The sequence below is a fragment of the Bos grunniens genome, chromosome 29 (assembly GCF_055505025.1).
Source record: "Bos grunniens cultivar Pamir isolate PY7600 chromosome 29, Bosgru_T2T1.0, whole genome shotgun sequence".
NCBI lineage: Eukaryota > Metazoa > Chordata > Mammalia > Artiodactyla > Bovidae > Bos > Bos grunniens.
Genome location: NC_141193.1, coordinates 32161359 through 32182580, shown reverse-complemented (window position 1 = coordinate 32182580; position 21222 = coordinate 32161359). Strand labels below are relative to the sequence as shown.

Genomic DNA, 21222 nt, shown 5'->3' with positions numbered 1-21222 from the left:
CCACCCGCACCTGTGTTCCCACATCCACGCTCCTCACGCCCTGAGTCCCCAAGTCCACGCAGCCCGGGTCAGCTGTTCGCTGCTTCTTTCCTGTCAGTCCTTGGGCTTCGCTGAGGCGTTTTGGAAGCTTGCTGACCCCTCTCGTCTCGCTGTGAGTGACCCCTCTCCGTGCTTCACCTCAGTTTGTTTTGCATCAAACAAAACCAGCTTGGTAACGAATTTGGTGATGGATTTGGAAGTGGGCCGGGAAGGAGGAATTACAGGGGGACCTCGGCCCAAGGACTTCGCCCCTCCCAGGGACCGGGAGGCCCAGCCTGAGCCTCGGGTCCCTCTGCTCCAGGGCCGCCTCTCCAGCCCTCACCGGGCACCCTGACCTCCTGTGCTGTTTCGTTTTGTGGCAGAAAAGCGGTTTTAGAGTTTGGGTAGGAAGATGTCCGGAGAAGGTGATGGCACCCCACTCCAGTACTCTTGCCAGGAAAATCCCATGGACGGAGGAGCCTGCTAGGCTACAGTCCATGGGGTCGCTAAGAGTCGGACACAACTGAGCGACTTCACTTTCACTTTTCACTTTCATGCATTGGAGAAGGAAATTGCAACCCACTCCAGTGTTCTTGCCTGGAGAATCCCAGGGACAGAAGAGCCTGGTGGGCTTCCGTCTATGGGGTCGCACAGAATCGGACACAACTGGCGCGACTTAGCAGCAGCAGCAAGATGTCTTCTGGGTGTGTTGCCTCGTTAACGAGACGCACCTGTGCCAGGTCGTAGGCTTGTCCTGACCAGGGCGGGGCTCGAGGCCGGCTGGAGGGCTTTGGAGACTATTATGCAAAGTCTGGCAGCTGAGGGGCTTCCCGGATTGGGGTTGCTCAGCGATAAAGAACCCGTCTGCCAATTCAAGAGATGCAAATTCCATCCCTGGGTCAGGAAGATCCCCTGGAGACGGGCATGGCAACCCACTCCAGTATTCTTCCTGGAGAATCCCATGGACAGAGGAGCTTGGAGGACTTCAGTCCACATGGGGCCGCAAAGAGCTGGACACGGCTGAGAGCTCACACGGCAGCTGAAACACCAGGGCTGGAGCCCGGGGCTCTGGTGTTGGGTCTCCTTTGTTCACGTCTGTTTATGTCTGACATGTCTGACTGGCTTAACTGTAGAGATTTGGCCTCTGGGTTATGGTTGATGAAAGAATGCCCCAGATCTTGGTTCTGTGCAAGAAACAGTTATCCAAAATGGTAATAAACTTAATATGCTGCTCAACTCTTAAGAAAATTATACAAATTAAGAAAATACACTTTAATCTGCGTGAGGTTGTGTAGAGTACAGAAGTGTGTGGATGAGACGTCTGATGTGGAGAACTTCTTTTGTTAAACTTTTGTGGATAATTGTTGAAATTGGACGTTGGAATAATATGGAGATCCTGTATGCTCTTTATCCAATTTCCCTCATAATAACTCCTGTGAAAAACTATAGTTAAACATAGGAACTAGCGTACTGACCCTGATACAGTCACATGCCAGGTTGCTTCAGTCATGTCCAGCTCTTTGTGATCGCATGGACTGTAGCCCACCAGGATCCTCTGTCCATAGGATTTCCCAGGCAAGAATACTGGAGTGGGTTGCCTTTCCTTCTCCAGGGGATCTTCCCGATCTAGGAATTGAACCCAAGTCTGCTGCATCACAGGTAGATTCTTTACAGACTGAGCATCAAGGGAAGTCTTTACAGACTGAGCTTTCAAGAAAACAGAACACGTAAGTGCCCACAAAAACCTTGTTCCTAACTTTAAATGGCTACACCTGCTTACCTCCTGTCCCTGCTACCTTATTCATCCTTATCTCCAGTTCTGTAATTTCCCCATTTTCATAGGTGCTGTTTAAATGCAATCTTACGGTATGTAACCTTTGGCTTTTTTCACTCAGTAATTCTTTGGAGATTCATATAGATTGAGGGCTTCAGTGGTCTTTTCATTTTCATTGCCAAGTTACTGTCTCATTGTTTGGGTGTATTACAGTTTATTTACCTGTTGAATGACATCTGCGTTGTTTCCTGTTTTGTGTTATAATAAGTAAAGGTTCTGTAAGAAAAACAAGAATTGGCTATTGGGGACTAAGCTTCTTGGTCACCACAGCAAGGACCCTTACATTTCATTGCTGTGACCACTGGAAGCAAAGCCGCTTCAGAATGGGAGGTGCTAATTGCAACCCCCCCGCTTGTGATTCCCTTAAACTGTGTTCACCAAAGTTGGGTGACCTTGACTTATGAAACCACGCCCAAGGAAAAGGTGGTTTTCTTCCTGCCCACTTCTCTACTGCCCCCTGCCTTTCTTTCTCTCTCTCTCTCTCTCTGCATGGCCACAACATCCTTTAGACTCCAGAGGAAAACAGCCTGGAAATAGATTCTTAAGTTACAGTACAAGTTTTCAAGCAGATTGGTTTTGTAAATGGGAAAGTGAAATGCTTTTTTACAGTCTCCTATGTTGTATCAGAATACACCTGTGCCAGGAAGATACAAAGTCCCACAGGGAAGGAAGGAAAGCTGTTTTGCTTGGTTTTAGTGAAAAGGAGGATGACTTGCTGTCAGTCAAACCCACTGGGGCACCTGATTGGGCTAGAAAGCTACCCAAACTCAGGTGGGGCAACATCTGTTAAAGCAAGTTCCCCTTGGGGGTGTGAATGCAAGGTGGGTGGGATGGATCTAGGTCCACTCTTCTTCTGCACCTTTGAACTTATTTGGAAGAATAGTATGCCAACTTACAGAGATGACCCCAAGGGGACAGAAAACACTTTCAATCTTTTTTTTTTTTTTCTCTTGCAATCAGCAGCCTGACCTGGGGAGATGTTCAAAGTGTATTAAACACCCTTCTCACTTCAGAAAAAAGTAGAATAGTGCAGGATAAAGCTCAGAAGGACTTCTCAGATGGGCTTCTACAGAAACCCCTGGTGACTCAGCTCGGGCTGCAGCAAGTGTAGCTGTGTGAGCACATCCCAGTTGGGATGTGAGTGCTGAGGACAGGCTGAAACGTGACCATCATAGAGATTGCATTCTTGCAGTGCTGTGAAGAGGGGGCCAAAACAAAGAAGCCTTCAGTTCAGTTCAGTCGCTCAGTCATGTCTGAAAGAAGCCTTAATGAAGTACAAAAGGTAAACCAGAAACTGAATGAGGAGCCTTCAGAATTTCTAGAAGGGTCTGTAAAGCCTACTGGCAATACAGATACAGACCATGAGGATCCAGGGAATTTAAAATGGTCCCATGATTCTCACTTTTCAGAGCAACTTGGACAGCAGAAGAAGCTGCGAAGGATGGGGGGTGCTTTAAGGATACCGATGTCTCAACTTGTTGGAATGGCCCTAAGTTTGTGTTTGCAGGGATCAATTTCAGGAGAAAAGGAAACAGTGGAGAATGAAATGTTCCATTGTGCTGGCGGCTGCCTGAACTCATGAAAAATGAAAGTGAAGTCCCTCAGTCGTATCAGACTCTTTGCGACCCCATGGACTATAGCCTACCAGGCTCCTCCATCCATGGGATTTTCCAGGCAAGAATACTGGAATGGGTTCCCATTTCCTTCTCCAGAGGATCTTCCCAACTCAGGGATTGAACCCGGGTCTCCTGCATTGCAGGCAGACGCTTCACCATCTGAGCCACCAGGGAAGCCTGGATTCATGAAAGAATGAACCAAACCACGACCCCCACAAGGGACTTGGGAAAAGGTAGAGATCCAACCAGTCCATTCTAAAGGAGATCAACTCTGGGTGTTCTATGGAAGGAATGATGCTAAAGCTGAAACTCCAGTACTTTGGCCACCTCATGTAAAGAGTTGACTTATTGGAAAAGACTCTGATGCTGGGAGAGATTGGGGGCAGGAGGAAAAGGGGACGACAGAGGATGAGATGGCTGGATGGCATCACCGACTCAATGGACGTGAGTCTGAGTGAACTCCGGGAGTTGGTGATGGACAGGGAGCCCTGGCGTGCTGCGATTCATGGGGTCACAAAGAGTCAGACACGACTGAGTGACTGAACTGAACTGAGGAGGCCTTAAACCCCCATTCGAATGGGGCACCTAGTAGTGGGACCTTACTAATGTGTATACTGCAGGCAGGAGGGACCCTGGAATAGTGTCCCATGCTGTAACTCTTGAAGAAGGTAAACAGGTGGCACCACTGCCCCAGGTAACTGACAGTGACAGCGACCAAGGGTGAGGCTGCCAAGTCACCACTGCCTCCCACCTGGAGCTCTGGGTCACTTGGCAGATGGAAATCACTACATGGGAGTCAGGGAACTTGGTTTTAAATACCCGGCTTTCTAAACCTTCTTTGAGACTGTTAGTAGCAAGGGGCGTCAGAGGACCCTAGAGAAAAACTTTTCTCCAGCGGGGGAAGAGCCCCTAATAGCTTTCTGTCCATGCCTGATGGCCTCACTCCCTCTCTGGGATGAGATTGACTGAACTAAGTGCCAGTGTATTCCTCTGCACCTGGACACCGGGTGGATTTTAAAGCACCACCAGAGCAGTCCTGCGAGTTGTAGGCTCTACAGTGGCAGTTCTGGGAGAGAAACCCCAGAGGGCGAGTCTGGGGGATGGGCATATGCGCTTGCTGGGAAAAGGGGAGATGGGCACAGCTGTAAGGGTCAGGCTCTGCAGGGGGCAGGCATCCAGGTCTTATCCAGTATCCATGAAAAGGAGGAAGCAAACCCTGGGGTGGACTCCTAACAGCCTTCCTCCAGGATGACCCAGTATGCTTCTGATGGTCACTTTGTGATTGGCTGGTCCACAGCTGAGTGTTTGTACCTGACTAAAGAGCACTTAATAGGTTGTAGGAATGCATTTCTGTCCCTAGCCCATCCTCTGCTCATGACTTTGTCCAGAGACTCTTGTTGGGTGACCGTTATGGACTTGAAGAAGGCCTTTTTTGCACACCCTTGAGTTTTGAATCCCAAGTCTGCTTTCGAGTGGGAAGATGGAGATAAAGGAGTTAGTGCTTCCTCAGGGACTTACAAGTTCACAATACTTGAAGTCCTGGCCACACTTGGAGGACCTTGAACTAAACAGGGAGGCCCTGCTCTAGGATGTAGATGATACTCTGATCACTAGGGGACAGAGGACACCTGAGACCAGGGTACCGGTTTGACTTCAAACTTCTTTTCTGAATGAGGCTATAAGGTGTCCAGGAAGAAGGCAGATTCTCAGCCATCTGCTAAATATTTGGAGTTTTGAACTCAAGGACAAAGAGCTGATGGGGGAGGGGTAGAGCTCTAACCAGGATTGCAATTGCCACCGGAAGAGACTGTAGGGGTCCTGGGAGTGACTGGGCTCTGCCACATCTGGACCCCCAACTTTGGACTCAACAGAAAACTCTTCTCATGACACTTTTAAAGGAGGAGACAGGGGACTTCTAGACTGGAATCTTGGAAGATGAACATCCAGAAGACTGGCTTCATCCCTGCTGGACAGGCTCTCAGGAGAACTGCAATGGGGAATGAAAACTATGCTGTAGAAGGAGGATCTTGACCAAAGTTGTCCAAACTTCACTGGTTCTAGACACTGGTTTCTCCCAGGGGCAGAGCAACCTCGACAGACCTCAAATTGCTGTTCAGAAGCAGCAAGAAAAAAAAAAAAATCCCTGCAAGAAAGAAACCAAGATGAGTGGGTTTGCGGCCGTGGTGGCTTTGTTCAAGTCGGACCCTTTGGAAGGGAACATAAAGACTTGCTAGGTTATGAGGAGGACGTATTCTTTTGTGATGCCTTTGTTTCTAACCTCCCAGGCTTGGGAGGACTTCTGCAGTGGTAGAAGTAGGTAAGGATGAGGATTTCTGCCACATTAGTAGAAGAGGGTAATCTCTCTGGCAACAGCTCTGTCTTACAAAACCTGTTTCTGTACCAGCTTGTGCTGACCCCTTGGTTGTGCTAGTCAATTTTCTGACCACAGGTAACTTCACTGACTTCAGATGTAACCTATCAATTGAGTGATCACCTGTCCCCTCCTTTCCCTGGATCACTTCATTTCAGTAGTGTCCAACTCTTTGCAGTCCCATGGACTGCAGCACGCCAGGTTTCCCTGTCCATCACCAACACCCAGAGTTTACTCAAACTCAATCCATTGAGTTGGTGATGCCATCCAACCATCTCATCCTCTGTCATCCCCTTCTCCTGCTGCCTTCAATCTTTCCCAGCATCGAGGTCTTTTCAAATGAGTCAGTTATTTGCATCAGGTGGCCAAGTATTGGAGTTTCAGCTTTAGCATCATTCCTTCCAATGAACATTCAGGACTGATTTCCTTTAGGATGGACTGGTTGGATCTCCTTGCAGTCCAAGGGACTCTCAAGAGGCTTCTCCAACACCACAGTTGAAAAGCATCAATTCTTCTGTGCTCAGCCTTCTTTATATCTAACTCTCACATCCATATGTGACTACTGGAAAAACCATAGCCTTGACTAGATGGACCTTTGCTGGCAAAGTAATGTCTCTGCTTTTTAATATGCTGTCTAGGTTGGTCATAACTTTCCTTCCAAGGAGCAAGCATCTTTTAATTTCATGGCTGCAGTCACCATCTGCAGTGATTTTGGAGCCCTGAAAAATAAAGTCTGTCACTGTTTTCATTGTTTCCCCATGTATTTGCCATGAAGTGATGGGACCGGATGCCATGATTTTAGTTTTCTGAATGATGAGCTTTAAGCCAACTTTTTCACTCTCCTCTTTCACTTTCATCAAGAGGCTCTTTAGTTCTTTTTCACTTTCTGCCATAAGGATGGTGTCATCTGCATATCTGAAGTTATTGATATTTCTCCCAGCAGTCTTGATTCCAGCTTGTGCTTCTTCCAGTCCAGCATTTCTCATGATGTACTCTGCATATAAGTTAAATCAGCAGGGTGACAATATATAGCCTTGATGAACTCCTTTCTCAATTTGGAACCAGTCTGTTATTCTATGTCCAGTTCTAACTGTTGCTTCTTTACCGGCAAATAGATGTATCTGGGTCTGGTATTTCCCATCTCTTTCAGAATTTTCCACAGTTTTTTGTGATCCACATAGTCAGAGGCTTTGGCATAGTCAATAAAGTAGAAGTAGATGTTTCTCTTCCTTTTTTGATGATCCAGTGGATGCTGGCAGTTTGATCTCTGGTTCCTCTGCCTTTTCTAAAACCAGCTTGAACATCTGGAAGTTCACAGTTCACGTACTGCTGAAGCCTGGCTTGGAGAATTTTGAGCATTACTTTACTAGCGTGTGAGATGAGTGAAATTGTGCAGTAGTTTGAACATTCTTTGGCATTGCCTTTTTTTGGGATTGGAATGAAATCTGACCTTTTCCAGTCCTGTGGCCACTGCTGCATTTTCCAAGTTTGCTGACATATTGAATGCACCATTTTCACAGCATTATATTTTAGGATTTGAAATAGCTCAACTGGAATTCCATCACCTCCACTAGCTTTGTTCATAGTGATGCTTCCTGAGGCCAACTTAACTTCATATTCCAGGATGTTTGGCTCTAGGTGAGGGATCACACCATCATGGTTATCTGGGTCATGAAGATCTTTTTTGTATAGCTCTCCTGTGTATTCTTGTCACCTCTTCTTAATATCTTCTGCTAGGTCCATACCGTTTCTGTCCTTTATTGTGCCCATCTTTGCATGAAATATTCCCTTGGTATATCTAATTTTCTCAAAGAGATCTCTAGTCGTTCCCCTTGTATTATTTTCCTCTATTTCTTTTCATTGATCACTGAGGAAGACTTTGTTATCTCTCCTTGCTATTCTTTGGAACTCTGCATTTAAATGGGTATATCATTCCTTTTCTCCTTTGCCTTTCACTTCTCTTTTCACAGCTATTTGTGAGGCCTCCTCAGATAACCATTTTGCCTTTTTGCATTTCTTTTTCTTGGGGATGGTCTTGATCACTGCTTCCTATACAATGTCATGAACCTCTGTCCATAGTTCTTCAGGCACTCTATCAGATCTAAACTCTTGAATCTATTTGTCACTTGCACTGTATAATTGTAAGGGATTTGATTTAGGTCATACCTGAATGGTCTAGTGGTTTTCCCTACTTTTCTTCAATTTCCTTCTGAATTTGGCAATAAGGAGTTCATGATATGAGCCACAGTCAGCTCCCAGTCTTGTTTTTGCTGACTGTTTAGAGCATCTCCATCTTTGGTTGCAAAGAATATACTCAGTCTGATTTCTGTATCAACCATCTGGTGATGTTCATTGTGTAAAGTCTTCTCTTGTGTTGTTGGAAGAGGGTGTTTGCTATGACCAGTGTATTCTCTTGGGGAAAACTCTGTTAGCCTTTGCCCTACTTCATTCTGTACTCCAAGGCCAAATTTGCCTGTTACTCCAGGTATTTATTGACTTCCTGATTTTGCATTCCTTTTCCATGGATAAAACCCCTAAAAATCCTGAACGTTAGCCATGGCTGGCATCCCCTGTGCCCCTTGATGGTCCATCTTTGCAGTTTCAGTTACCAGCCTTGGGCCTGTGGCTGCCTTGACAGCTGGTGCAGGAGCTATTTTTTGTTGGGGTGAATGTTAACATGGAACCATAAATAAGAAAATACACTCAGACGAGTGCTAAGTAGTTCGACTCTTCAAGCCCTTGTTGGGTCTCCTTACAGCAGAAAGTTGCCAAAGCTGCCCTCACCCCTTTCCCCAGATTGAAGCACAATCACAAATGAGGGGGTCAGTGAACCCAGAGCCTGCAGGCTATACCCATTCTACCTGCTGTCCCTAATCAGGGTTGTGAAGGCTTGCATGTCCTCCAAGCAGTTCAGAGCCTAATCAATTAGCTGTTTATCTGAGTTGTCCTCTAGGGACTTGGAGGTGGCTCTGTTGAATGTGGGCTGAGCTGGTTGAGATGGGATAGGACCATCTCAACCACCAACACCTCACCTGGTGAGGTGAGCTGATGACCTTGTGAACATGCAGAGGCTTGGAGCCTAGTCACGCCTGTGCACAAGGATGTTTAGGCACCTTTTTAATCCTAGTGCCCAGGCGGCCCTGTTCACTGTCCCATCAGTACTCCAGCTCCATGACTTCTGGAAGGCAGACCTGAGATTTGTTCTCCAGTCTCCTCGCGTGGCTGCCTCATAAATAAGCCCTGTTTGCTGACAGCCTTGGCATCTCAGTGTCTTGGCTGGGTGTGCGCCCGGCAGAACGAAGCTGGCCCACGAACAGTGGCAGTACTTCACCTGTGACATGTTGTCTAGGAGGGTGCCTGTGTGCTTCATCCCCAGAAAGCCACTGACGGGCAACCCAGTGCAGCTGGGCTCAGCATCCTCAGATGCCAGGCCTTGCCAGTCAGTCCTGAAGACCATGTACCTCATTATCAGAAGTGACTAGTCTTCTAATTGTTCAGAGCTTGGAGGTAAGTCTGTCTTCCCTCTTGTCTGGAGCACTTCCTGAGTGGGGGCGGAAGGTCAGGGAGACCCAGGGCAGCAGGAATTCTGTGTGACCAGGATCCAGGGCGGGTGTGGACTGCTGTCAGGAGTGCTTTTCCAGATCCAGCTGTCCAAAGATGGTGGGCTCTGAACTTGGAGGATGAGGGTCCAGTCCCCTGACCACTCTGGGAAATACCATCATTTGAGGGGCCAGGGGGTGAGGGGTGGTCCTGCACCGATGGTGGATGCTCCTCAGGGGACCCTGGATCAGTAAACAGACATCTCTCCTGGGCAGCTGCTACCCATGCAGGGAGTGTCCCAGGGATGTAGGTGCCCTCTGTTTTGTGCTCTGCAGATGCTGTGTTTCTTACTAATCAAAGGTTTGTGGCAACCCTGCCTTGAGCAAATATGGTGCCAGTTTTCCAACAGCATTTGCTCACTTTGTCATATTTTAGTTACACTTAGGGTATTTCAGACTTTCATTATTTGATTCGTGATCAGTAATCTTACTTTTCTGACTTGGAAAGCTCAGTTGCTGGTTAGCACTTTTTAGCAGTGAGGTATTACCGTGTGTGCACTGTTCAGACCTAAGTCTATACACATAGAAGACTGCAGCGTAGTGTCAGCGAGCTTTATATGCCCTGGATACCAGTTCACATGGGTCACATTGTGTGGTCAAGTCCTGGTGATAGACATGAGCCCAAGTTCTCTCCCAGGTCTCCCTGTCATTTGCCTCAGGGGGAGCCTGTGGAGTTCTGGGAGAAGGACTGGGGGTCCAGGAATGCTGTGGGCCCCCCTGAACTGTGGAGAAGGGACAGTCTGGGCCAGAGTGACAGTGACAAGTGGGCTGGATGGGGGAGGGTCACAGTCTCTCATGGACCAGACTGTAGTCAGGCTCCTCTGAGTGGCTGCCAGCAAGGTCCTGACTCCTCAGGCTTTGGGGTCTGTCTCTTTATTGTCCAGTTTTAGCAAGATTCCTGTTGAGTCCGATTAGTCAGAGCTCGCCAGGCTCAACATCAGACCAGACTGCTCGTCCCCCACTCCCCGATACTGAGGTCTGATCCCCTGCCTGTCTTCAGCATGAATCCTGTAGGTCGGTTTAGTGGGGTCATTCTGCTGCAGTCTGAGTGTGTATCCCCCCAAAACTCAGGTTGAATCCAAATGCCCAGGGTGGTGGTGTTGGTCTTTGGGGAGTGATGAGGTCATGAGGGTGGAGCCCCCCATGAAAGGGATCAGAGTGCCCCCAACCCTTCTGCCACTTGAGGACACAGGGAGAAGGCATCGTGTGTGAACCAGGAAGGGGCCTCACCAGACACTGAATCTGCAGTGAGTTGATCTTGGACGTCTGTCCTCCAGGCTCTGAGGATTCGGCTCATGGTCCTGCTGTTATAGGAGTTCGACAGACGCACCCCCACCCTGCCATTTCCTCTCACTGACTTCCTGTTGGTGGCCCCACCCTGCTCCTGGCTGTTGCCCCCAGAGTGGGATGTGAGCCTGACCTCGCCCCGACATCAAAGTCCACAGCAGGAATGAATCTCTCTTTCCTGGATCTTCTGCTGTCCTGACAAGCATCTGGGGGTGGACAATGATGGGACCCAAGGATGGAGGAGTGGCCACCATGTGTCCTGTCGGGCAGCATCCTCACGTGTCTGCTGTTGGGACCAGCTGCCTCCTGACTTCACAGAGGACAGCATGGGGCTGAGATTTGCTGGGCTGAGTCCATGCTTGTTTTGGTTTTCATTTGTAGTAACCATTAAAATGTATTCAACCCATTAAATATTGACATAACATTTCCTGTCTTATAGAACTGCTTTCCAAAACCAACCATTCACTGAGAAGAGTAAATTATTGTTAATTTTTGCCAATTTATCCTTAACTTAAATAGTGAGGAGAGCTCACACCTGTTTCAGTGTCTGTTCAGTCTGGTCGTACCAGACTGGTGCCTGGAACCCTGGCCCATAAGTAAGGAAATAGTAGGGAGGGAAAGGTGCATGGGGCCAGTGGGGACCCAGCCATTCCGGGGAGCTGTGCCAGTGGCCTGGCTGTGGTGTGGGGACTGGGGCTCTTACCTTGAGAGCAGAGTCACTGGGGTGGGGGGCACGGTTCTTCAGCTGAGGACAGCTGTGTGGTGACTTTCAGGAACGGGGTGGCTCTGCCACGTGGACCAGGCTGTGACGGGCAGCCAAGGTGGAGGCTGGGAAGATGGGGAGGTGTGGACGGAGGTGATGATGAGGGTTCTGGGCACGTCCTGCAGGTGCAGCCGGCAGGACATGCTGACGGAGTGGCATCCAGGAAGGTCCCAGGAGTATTGACTTAAACAACAGTGACTGAAGATGAGCCCTTTACGGAAGAAGCTGAGGAAAGACAAGAAGAGGCTGGTTTGGGGTGATGTGGGGCTCGATGGGTTTTGGACACCCTGGAGTCACCTGGGGGAAGCTGGCTGTGCAGCTGGAGCAGAGGGAAAACCTGGAAGCCTAGGGGGACAGGCCTGACTGAGACCCGCGAGGAAGGTGGGCTGGCCTCTGGAGTGCACAGTGGTGAGGGGTCTTGGGGAGGTGGAGGGACCGAGACAAGGTCGTGTCCAGGATCTGCAAGGAGGAACCTTGAGATGGGGAAGTGAATGTGTGAGTGCCCTTGAGGGTCAGGCATGGGAGCCACCATGGCAGGGTGGGGGCATGCCACGAGGGAGCCAAGCCCGTCTCAGGGAGACAGAGGGCGGGGGCTGCCGGGAAAGTGGGATCGCGTGTGCAGGAGGCTCTTTCAGAGTTCTCTGTGAAGAGGAATAGTGGCAGTTGAAGATGTGAGATCCAGGAGGTCTCAGTGTCGGGAACGGTCACTGCACGTTTGTGGGCTGACTGTCACCAAGCAGAAGGGGTGACTGTCAGGGAAATGGGCAAGTGATGGTGGAGGAGGGCTGCTGAGAAAGGCCTGGACAGGCCTGGGCACCGGCGGGAAGAGGCCAGGGGGAGGCTGGTCCGGATCCCCTGAGGCAGCTGGAGGGATGGAATGATGGTGAGAAGATGTGGACCTTCTTTCTGTGCAGAGAGAGGCCACGTGGTCTTCAGGCCACGAGGACTTGGGTGATGCTGGGGGCCTGAGGGGAACACACTTAGGCCAGGCATCAGGACCTCGCGGTTGGTGGCTGTGCGTTTAGCAAGAGGCTGGTCAGTAGGGCATGGACTCGCAGTGTGACTGCAGGCCTGGGGTGGGCTCAGATCTCCCTAGCTGCCTCTTTTGTAAGTACTGCTGCTGTGACCTTTGAGTTGCACGTTTCTTTTCCAGTTAGTGTTGTCATTTTCTTTGTATATGTACTCAGGAGTGGGATTGCTGAATCTCTTGTTAGTTCTATTTTTAATTTTTTCCACTACTGTGTTCTGCATAGTGGCTGCACCAATTTACATTCCCACCAGCAGTGTAGGAGCGCTCCCTTTAATCCACATCCTCACCAGTGCTCATTCTCTTTTTGAGGATATCCAGTAAAGAATCTGCCTGTAATGCGGGAGACCCAGGTTCGATCCCTAGATGGGGAAGATCCCCTGAAGAAGGGAGTGGCTACCCCACTCCAGTATTCTTGCCTGGATAGTTTTCAAGGACAGAGGAGCCTGGCAGGGGTCCAGGGAGTCACAAAGAATCAGGCATGACTGATAACTAAACACTTTTTACTTTTCATTTTGACAAGTACAAGGTGAAACTTCACTATGGTTTTGACTTGCATTTCCCTGATAAGCCAGTGATGTTGAACATCTTTTCATGTGCCTCTAGGGAATTTGCATTTCTTCTTTGGAAAACTGTCTTTTCAGTTTCTCTGCCCATTTTTTAATCAGATTGTTCATTTGATACTGAGTTGTATGAGCTGTTTTATATACTTTGGATATTAACCCTTTATTGGTCATATTATTAGCAAATATTTTCTCCCTTTCAGCAGGTTCTTTTCATTTTGTCAGTGATATAGGTTTAATTGAGTCCCATTTGTTTGTTTTTGCTTGTTTGTGTTAGGAGAAAAATACAGAAGATACTGCTGTGATTTATATCACATGTCTGCCTATGTTTTCATCTAGGAATTTTGTGGTTTGTGGTCATACCCTTAGGACTTTAATCCATTTTGATTTTATTTTTCTAGGTGGTGTGACTGCATGTTCTAATTTTGTTCTTTTACCTGTGTCTGTCCAGTCTTGCTAGCACCACTTATTGAAGAGATTGTTTCCCCAGTATGTATTCTTGCCCCTTTTGTTGATTCATCATGAGTGTATGGGTTACTTTCTGGAATCTGTCCTGTTCCATTGGTCTGTGTGTCTTTTTTTTGCCAGTGTTGTGTGTTTTGATCAGCTTTGTAGTCTGAAGTCAGGGAATGGGACCATTCTTAATGGGTGGTTTTGGCTCTTCAAATTCTCTTGGTTTTCCATACACACCTCAAAATTATTTGTTGCAGTCAGTGAACACTCTCATTGATGTTTCATAGGGGGTTGTATTGAATTTCAGGTGACATTGGGTAGTGTGGTCATTTTAACAATATTGATTATTCCAATCTAAGAACATGGTCTGTCCTTCCATACAGTGGTGCTGTGTCACTCACCCGTGTCTCTATTGTTTCCTCACTACAGGTGAGCCACGTTAGGTAAGCTTATTCCTAGTTATTCCTTTTCTTTTTTTGGTGTGATTGTAAATAGGATTGTTTCCTTAATTTCTCTGATAGCTTGTTAGTGTGCACAAATAACAAGGCATTTCTGTATATTAATTCTGTATCCTGCAAACTTACCAAATTCATTGAGCTCTAGTAGTTGTCTAGTAGCACGTTTGGGATTTTCTGTGTAGAGTATCATGTCACCTGGAAACAGTGACAGTTTAATTTCCAATTTAGATTCCTTTTATTGCTTTCTATTTGATTGCTGTCACTAGGACTTTTAAAACTATGTTGACTAAAAATGGCTAGGCTGGACATCCTTGTCTTGTTTCTGATCTTAGAAGGTATGTTTCATCTTTTCACTGGTGAGTCTGATGTTAATTATGCACTTATGTACATGGTCTTTATGCTGAGATATGTTTCCTCTATACCCACTTTCAGGTTTTATCATAAATGGCTGTTGACCTTTGTTAAAAGCTTTCTTTGCATCTACTGAGATGGTAATATGGCTTTGATTTGACTTGTTACTGTGGTGTATCACAAGGACAGTGGATACTGAACCATCCTTCATCCCTAAGATAAAACTCACTTGATCATGATGTGTGGTCCTTTTAATGAATTCCTGGATGTCCTTGCTAATTTATTGAGGAGTTTACATCTATGTTCATCAGTGTTACAGGCCTGCAACTTTCTTGTTTCTGTGATTTGTCTGGTTTTGGCCACAGGGTGATGCTGGCCTCAGAATGAGTTCAGAAGTGTTCCTTCCTCTGCAGTTTTTGTGGAATGGTTTCAGTAGGGTCAGTATTAACTCTTCTCTAAATGTCCAGTAGAATTCACCTGTGAAGCCATCTAGTCCTGGTCTTCTGTTAGTTGGGAGTTTTAAATTACTGGTTAAATTTCAGTACCAGTAATTGGTCTGTTGGTGGTTTCTATTCTTGGTTTAGTCTTGGGAGATTGTACATTTCAGAGAATTTGTCCATTTCTTCTAGCTTGTTTATTTTATTGATGTATCAGTTCAGTTCAGTCGCTCAGTCGTGTCCAACTCTTTGTGACCCCATGAATCGCAGCAGGCCAGGCCTCCCTGTCCATCACCAACTCCTGGAGTTCACTCAAACTCATGTCCATCGAGTCAGTGATGCCATCCAGCCATCTCATCCTCTGCTGTCCCCTTCTCCTCCTGCCCCCAATCCCTCCCAGCATCAGAGTCTTTTCCAATGAGTCAACTCTTCACATGAGGTGGCCAAAGTACTGGAGTTTCAGCTTTCACATCATTCCTTCCAAAGAAATCCCAGGGCTGATCTCCTTCAGAATGGACTGGTTGGATCTCCTTGCAGTCCAAGTGACTCTGAAGAGTCTTCTCCAACACCACAGTTCAAAAAGCATCAATTCTTTGGCGCTCAGCCTTCTTCACAGTCCAACTCTCACATCCATACATGACCACAGGAAAAACCATAGTTACTCATAATAGTCTCTCATGATCTTTTGTATTTCTGTGGTGCCAATTTTAACTTCTTTTTTATTTCTGAATTTTATTGATTAGGGCCCCCTCTCTTTTTTTCATGATTGAGTCTGTTTAAAGGTTTATCAGTTTTGTTTCACTCTTCAAGAAACCAGCTGTTTGTTTCCTTGATCTTATCTGTTTTTCAATTTATTATTCACTTATCTCCTCTGATCTTTAAGATTTCTTTCCTTCTCAATTTGGGGTTGTTTATTCTTTATCTGTTCCTTTGGGCATAAGGTTAGAATGTTAGAGATTTTTCTTGTTTCCTGAGGTAAACTGATATCACTGCAACTTCCCTCTTAGAACTGCCTTCATTGCATCTGATAGATTTTTTGGATCGTCGTGTTTTTGTTTTCATTTGTCTCCAAGTGTTTTTTTAAATTGCTTCTTTGACTTCTTCAGTGGTCCATTGGTTATTTAGTAGTGTATTGTTTACCCTCCATGGGTTTGTGCTTCTTGCAGTGTTCTTGTTGATTTATAGTCTCATAGTGTTGTAGTCAGAGATCACTGATATTATTTCTTTTTTCTTAATTATCAAGGCTTGTATTGAGGCCTAGCATGTGATGTATCCAGGGGAATGTTCCATGTGCACTTGAAAAGAATATGTATTCTGCTTTTGAATGGAATAATCTAAATATATGTGTGTTTGTGTGTGTGTGTGTGTACATATATAAAGTCCATCTGAACCACTGTGTCATTTAAGGCTGGTGTTTCTTTATTGATTTTTCTATCTGGGTGATCTGTCCACTGATCATTAAGTCCTCTGTTATTATTTTGCTTCTGTCAGTTTCTCACTTTATGTAAATACTTCTCTTATATATTTAGGTGTACCTACTTTGCTGCTAAGTCACTTCAGTCGTGTCCGACTCTGTGCGACCCCATAGATGGCAGCCCACCAGGCTTCCCTGTCCCTGGGATTCTCCAGGCAAGAACACTGGAGTGGGTTGCCATTTCCTTCTCCAATGCATGGAAGTGAAAAGTGAAAGTGAAGACGCTCAGTCGTGTCCGACTCTTAGCAACCCCATGGACTGCAGCCTACCAGGCTCCTCCGCCCATGGGATTTTCCAGGCAAGAGTACTGGAGTGAGGTGCCATTGCCTTCTCCAGCACCTACTTTGGGGCATGTATATTTACAATGAAAAAAAGTGAAAGTGTTAGTCGCTTAGTCGTGTCAACTCTGCAACGTCATGGACTGTAGCCTGCCAGGCTCCTCTGTCCAAGGGATTCTCCAGGCAAGAACACTGAAGTGGGTTGCCATGCCCTCCTCCAAGGGTATATTTTTGGATTCATCTCTTGGTTATTATACACAATCCTTTGTTTCTTGTAACAGTGTTTGTTTTAAAGTCTGTTTTGTCTGGTAAGTATTGCTACCTTGACTTTCTTTTGGTTTCCATTTGTATAGACTACTACTTTTCATCCCCTCACTTTAGTCTGTATCTTTAGATGTAGAGTGAGTGTCTTGTAGGCAGTGTATACAAGGGTTTTGCTTTAGCGTCCCATCATTCTGTCTTTGGATTGGAGCATTTAGGACATTTACTTTAACTTTTGATTTGTATGTACTTAATGCCATTATGTTATTGTGTCAGGGTTGTTTTTATTCCTTTATGTACTTGGAGTTTTAATGACAATCTTCAGTGTTTAAATTTCCTGTGTTGTTTGTATCACTGTGGAATATTGTTGATTGGGGTTTGTCATTACCATGAGGTTATATAATCTGTATATGGGACTATTTTAAGTTGCTGTCCCTGAATTTCAGATACATTTTAACAATCCTGCATTTTTACTGTCCTGACCTTAGGTTACTGTCTTTGTCGTATTTTATACCCATTTTGTAGATGATTATATTAAATTGAATTGTAACCTTCTTACCAGTTGTGTGCATAATTTAGTAGCTTTACTAAAATTTTTGCCTTTACCATTGAGTGTTTTCCTTTTATAAGTTTCATGTTTTAGTTGTGGCCTTCTCTTTCTTTGCTTAGAGAAGTCCTGTAACATATCTTGTAAAGCTGGTTTGGTGGTGCTGGACTTTTTAGATTTTCCTTGTGTATGAAGTTCTTAAACTCTTCATCAAGTGTGAATGAGAGTCTTACAGGACAGAGTATTCTTGGTCACATTACATATATTGTGCTGCTCACTTCTGGCCTGTGAGTTGGTGTTGAGAAGTCAGCTGAAAGCGTTATGGTAATTTCCCTTGTTGTTACCTGTTGCTTTTTCTTTGCTGCTTCTAATGTTCCATCCAACCTTTGCCATTTTACTTACAGTGTGTCCTGATGTGACCCTCTTTGGGTGAATCCTGTTTGGGACTCTCAGTGCTTCCTGGACCTGGAAGTCTGTTTACTCTCTAGTTTGGGAAGTTTTCAGCTCTTTCTTCTAACGTGTTCTCTACTCCTTAGCTCTTCCCTTTCTAGGGCTTTTATAATGTGAATATTAGTTACTTGATGTCCCAGATGTCTCTTAAACTACCATTTCTTATTTTTTCTGTTCAGCATCAGTGATTTTCACTACTGCCTTTCAGCTCATTGATCTGTTCCTCTGCTTCAATCTGTTGATGTCTTCTGCTGTACTGATTTCAATTATATTCTTCATCTCTGGTGGGTTTTTAATATTTTTTTTAACTGTTTAAAACTTCTCTCTTCTTACTCGGTTAATCTGTTCTTCTCCTTAGTTCTTCAGTCAGCTTTATGATCATCCTCCTCAGGTAGATTCCCTGTCTTCACATAAATTCTAAGAAGAACTGGTCCCTTCATTTGGACCATGTTCCTCTGTCTCCTCATCTTGCCTAAATTGCTGCACTTTGTGTAGGTGATGTTTGGTTCATTTTCCTGAACTTGGACAAGTGGCCCTTGTAGGAGACATCCTCCGTGTCCCAGAAGCACACTCCCCTCTTGTGACCAGAGCTGTATGCTCTAGGGTTCCCCGTGAAGGCTGCATAGGTCCTGTGCATGGTATTCAAGGCTGAATACTATGGGTGGTCTGTTTGGTAGGCGTGGCTGGCCCTCCCATCCATTGGGTTGCCAGGCCCTGCTTTGCACAGAGGCTGCTAGATTTTGGTTGTAGGGGGAGGTCCTGAGAGGGTGGCTGCAGAATCATGGGGGGTCCCCGGGGCTAGTGCTGGCTCACAGGTGGGCTAAGTCGAGCTCCAGGTAATCCCAGGGCTGTTCCCCACCCGCCAGGTGGCGACACTGGGTCCTGGGGTGAGTGCTGGCCCTTTGGCAGGAAGAGCCAGTCCTGGGGTCTGGCTGAGGGCCTCTGAGCTCCGTGGCTGGTGTCAGACCGCTGATGGGTGGCGTGACACCTGATGCTTGTGTTGGCCTGCTGGTGAGTGGGCTGGGTCCTGTCACAGCAGGCTGTAGTTGTCCTGCAGCTGGTATCTTCCCACTGCTAGGTGAGGATGTCTTCAAGGCTGGAGCAGGCTTACTGGTGGGCAGGGCTGGGTATGGGGTCTCTGGCTACAGGGCTCTGGGTGTCCCTGATCTAGGGCCTGTGCACTGCTTGTGTGTGGAGCCAGGTCCCGGGCCCTCTGATGGGCAGGGCCATGTGTGGGGCATCTGTGAGCTGGCGGGTGGGGTGGTGGTGGGGCGCTTAGAGTGGCCTTCTGCTGGGTGGGGCTTGTCCTTGCCCAGTTGGTTGCAGAGCCTGAGCATCTCAGTCCTGGTGCCCACAGGCTGTTGGGTAGGGGCAGGGCTGGCCCCTGAGGCTGACCAGCTAGAGGGAGGATCCCACAGTGGTGGTGGCTGGCACATGTCCATGTGGGACAGTGAGATCCCAGATAGCTGTTCCCAGTGGCTGTAAACCCAGGACATCCAGTCTCCTGAAAGTAAGCCCTACTGTCCTTCAAAAGCAAACTGTCTAGGGGCTTGTCTCCCTGTTACAAGACCCCCATTCTGGGGAGCCTGGTATGGGACCCAGACCTCTTGCTCCTTGGGGAGACCCTCTGCAGTTGTAGCTGTTCTTCCATGTGTGGGTGACCCGCTCTGGGGGATGGGTCCTTCTCTCTGGAAGTATGGTGTTTCAGGAGTACAGCATAGTGACTCAGTGTTTTTACAGACTATACTCCATTATAAATTCTTACACAATAATGGGTACAGTTCCCTGTGCTATGCAGTTGATCCTAGTTGCTTATCTGTTTCATGTATTCACATTTGCCCCACTTTGTGTCTCCCTGCTTCATTTCCCCTTTGGTAACTATAAGTTTGTTTTCTGTAAGTTTTGTGTGTCTGTTTCTGTTATACACATACATCCGTTTGCATTTCTTAGATTCCACATATGAAGTGATACCATATAGTATTTGTCTTCTCTGACTTGTTTCTCTAAGCGTAATATTCTCCAGGTCCATCCACGTTGCTGCAGATGGCATTATTTCATTTTATTTTAGTCTTTTTCCCATTGTGTGTTTGTGCCTTCTTTATCCCTTCTTCTGTATTGGGCACTTAGGTGCCTTCCGTATCTTGGCTGTTTTAAGTAGTGCAGCTATGGATGTTGTGGTGCACGTATGTTTTCAGATTAGTATTTGTGTGTGTGTGTGTGTATGTTTTTCCAAAATGAGCCCAGGAGGAGAAATGCTGGATCATGTGGTAGTTGCAATTTTGTTTTTTTAAGGAACCTTTGTGCTGTTTTACATAGTGGCTATCCCATTTTACATTCTCATAAAAGAGTACAAGAGTTCCCTATTCTCTACATCTTCCCCGACATTTATTATTTGTACACTTTTTGATGGTGGCCATTCTGACTGATTTGGGATGAAACCTCATTGTAATTTTGGTTTGCATTTCTCTTTTAATAACCAGTGTGGAGCCTCTTTGCACGTGCCTGTTTGCCATCTATGTGTCTTCTCTGGAAAAAATGTTGGTTGGAATCTTCTACCCATTTTTTTGATTGGATCTTTTTTTTTTTTTTTTTTTTGGTACAGAGTTGTATGAGCTGTTGGTATATCTTAATTATTAACCCCTTGCTGGTCATGCCATTTGCAAATAGTACTTTCCATTCAGCCGTTTTTTTGTTGATGACTTTTGTGCAAAAGCTTTTATGTGTAATTTGGTCTCATTTGTGTGTGTCTTTTTAAATTATTGTTTGTTTTGTTTGCTTCAGTTTCTTTGGTTTTAAGTGACTGAATCAAGAAATAGTGCTGTCATATATGTCAGAGGCTCCTATCTTCTTTTGTATGGATTCTGTGGTTTTATGTCTTATATTTAGGTCTCAAAATAATTTTGAATTTAGCATGTTCTGTCACCTCGCATAGTAGAATTATCTTTTTTTTTATATGTGGTTGTCCAGCTTTCCTAGCACCACTTGTTGAGGTGGTCTTTTCTCCATTGTATAGTCTTGCCTCCTTTGTAGATTAATTGACGGTAGGTATGTCAGTTTATTCCTAGGCTCTATACTCTGTAACATTGCTGTATATCTGTTTTTCTACCAATACAACACTGGTTCAATTACTGAGCTTTGTAGTATAGACAGAAGTCTGGGAGTATCATACTTCCAGCTTTGCTCTTTTTTTAAAGATTGCTTTGGAAATTTGGAGTGTTTTATAGTTCTCTACCAGTTTTTTGATTATTCTAGTTCCATGAATAATATTCACACAGTTTGATAGGGATTGACTTAAATGTGTAGATTGATTTACATATTATGGCCATTTTAATAATTCTTTCAATCCAAGAGCATGAAGTATCTTTCCATTTCTTTTAATCATTTTCTATATTTTTTAACAATGTTTTATATTGTTTTTAGCCTATAGTCTTTTCA

The 21222-nt window shown here is 45.9% G+C and overlaps 2 long non-coding RNA genes across 8 annotated transcripts in view; both read left to right on the top strand.

Moving 5' to 3' along the window:
- LOC147342470 (uncharacterized) overlaps positions 1–21222 on the top strand; it is a 294857-nt gene that overhangs the window by 258056 nt on the left and 15579 nt on the right. The gene's annotated exons all lie outside the window — the stretch shown is intronic.
- On the top strand, positions 13–11149 carry LOC147342471 (uncharacterized). Of its 2 annotated transcripts, XR_015158151.1 has the most exons (4): positions 24–151; positions 1631–1745; positions 9216–9346; positions 10716–11149. It is a non-coding gene; the product is annotated as an uncharacterized LOC147342471 (long non-coding RNA). The 2 variants fall into 2 exon arrangements; XR_015158152.1 differs by lacking the exon at positions 1631–1745 and having other exon boundaries at positions 13–151.